The sequence below is a fragment of the Phalaenopsis equestris genome, unplaced genomic scaffold (assembly GCF_001263595.1).
Source record: "Phalaenopsis equestris unplaced genomic scaffold, ASM126359v1 Scaffold000401, whole genome shotgun sequence".
In the NCBI taxonomy this organism is placed as follows: Eukaryota; Viridiplantae; Streptophyta; class Magnoliopsida; order Asparagales; family Orchidaceae; genus Phalaenopsis; species Phalaenopsis equestris.
In genome coordinates this window covers 11,966-14,484 of record NW_018164843.1, presented here as the reverse complement: position 1 = coordinate 14,484, position 2,519 = coordinate 11,966, and positions in this window count along the sequence as shown.

Here is a 2,519-nt window from a genome sequence, read left to right as displayed (position 1 = left end):
GTTTCATAGGGTAAACCCATTCTTCATCATCTCCAGCTTCAACTCCAGAAAGTTGGCAAAGTGCATAAATGAGGCCAGGATGTCCCAGTCCTCCACTTGTTTCACTCTTTGTCGTGGTCAATATATTCTTAAAAATAATTCTCCCCATATTTATAGTTCAATTATTCTGAATACAGAAATTCAGAATAGCTCTATCTCTTGTTACCTCACTATGGTGATAGGTAGGTAACAGAGTAGAGGAAATAAAATAGTGTCACACTTTAGATGTGGCATTCAACATGGAAGCAAAAAAAATTACCCGCTCTCGTTGCTTTATCTTCCATGTCCCTTTCCAATCAGTGAGAAAGTTGATGACGTCATTCAGCGAGACTTCCATTGTACTGAAGGTTTCATAATGGCAGCAATAGGAGTCTGAGACTTCATAAAAGGAGTTAATACGGGGGGCACTAAATTCAACAGAAAATCCCCACACTCAAACGGTTCCATCCTTAGAATAGTATACGTTGGCATAAAATTCTTTCACAATATTCGCAGCAGCCTTATTGGTGGTATAACAGAAGTTTTCCCACCTCCATTCGGTAATAACTCATTCAATTTCTCCACTCAGACTCCACCCAGACTCCCAAAAACATGATCTTGTATACATTTCTTCCCTTGAAATATTGAAGTAAATCTCCACTGAGCCTTCGCACTGATGAAGCGAGACTCGTCAAACTCAAGTCGCCTCTTTTTGTGACGGAGCTATGTCAATCTAATCAAAATTATAAAAAAAAATCCAAAATACACTTCAAATACTCAAATAATGGCTTCCAAAAGTGACTCTAAGAGTTCAAAACTAAATTCCATGAATTTCTTCCAAATATTTTCTCCACATTCTTAAATTTTTCATACCTTCTTAATGTGGAAAAAATTCAAAGTGAAAATCAAATATTTTTAGGTTAGAGTCAAGCTCTTACCGAGGGATGATAAAATCTGGGGTCTAATTGCTTTGAAATTGCCCCCAAATCCAAGATCTTCAAGCCCTAGATCAAAATTTTCATTTTTTTAAGAGGAAGGGGATGATGAATAGTGGCGGTTGACTGGTCAAAATCGTGGTTAAAAGTGTTTTTTCAGGATCTTGACTGAAGGAAAATATGTTGAGATTTTCATGCATATTTTACACTAATTTTGATGATATTTCTCCTTAAAGGAAGGTATTTTGCATGTTTTTGGTTTCAGGTACAAGAAATAGACTTTTGGAGAAAAAGAAAAAAAAACGGTGCAATTTGGAACAAAAACGAGCAAGAAATGAAATTTTGCCCTGTCACCTTTCGATAAGTCTTTCGATGCTTAATCTCTTTTACAATTCTTTCATATTTTTGAATAAGATTAAACATTAAAGGAAGGTTGTTTTCATGCTTATTTTGTAGGGTTATCTGTTAGGAATACAACACAACTGAAAAGGGGCGAAACAGAGCTAAAATAGAGCCAAACAGAGCGAAATGGTGGAGCTGCGCAGTTTGCTCGCCGACGACGCCCAAAACGGCGCCGACGGTGAGATTTACCTGAGAAGACCGAAAAATGACAGAAAAGCTCGTCGACAGCACCCTCGAGCTCGCCGACGGCGCCCGGGAAGACTATGGAGGACTTTTGGCGGTTATGGGCCGAAATTCAACGTATTTGGACGCTTTTTGAAAGGACTCTTGTGGCAACTCTTCAAACTTCATCCCTACACTTTAAAAGAACAAATTTAGATTAGAAAAAGGGGGTTTCTTATGAGAGGAATGTTAGGAAAAGTGTGGAGAAAGTTTAGGGTTTTTAGAATAGGTGTAGAAATGTAGATTTCTACCCTTTTGGAGAGATTGAAGAGGAGATTTTTAGAGAATTTGTAAGGAGATGTTCTAGCATTGCATGGATCGGCGGGAGACTTTGTGGGAGAGATATTTATCTTTCTTTCAAAGGCAAAAAACTAAGTATTGTGTTCTTCATTATCTTTTGAATTTTGTAAACACTTATCTAGTTGATTTACTTTAGTTAAATGAAGTTTCCGTTGTGTTTATTCGTGCTTTGTGATGGGCTTCTCTTACTCTCTCTTCTTGTTTGGAAATAATGGTATGAAAAGATTATGCCGTTATTTTCATTTTACTTTTCTTTTGTAATTAGGAGAATTCATGTTTAGGATTTTTTGATGCATGCTAGAAGCGTATTTAATTATCAATGTAATGGTTTTTACTTGCACTTTACTTACATTACAATAAAGGTCCGTTGTAGTGTTAAAATTCGTTATAATTGCATTAAGACTCGAGAGGGCTGTGTAATTCTCAACAAAGTAGAACTACATTCAGATTCCATGGATGGTTAAGTTCATGGGAGTTAAATGCAAATAAATAAAGAAATATACTTTGATGGGCGTAGAATTGGAGATTTTAGGGTGGCAGACTAAAATCCCCAATTTGGTCATATTGTTTGAGTACTGAAGCAGAGATGTTAGCCCTCAGGAGAGGGGAACGTGGGAGCTCCGAAGTGAGAGCCGGTATCCT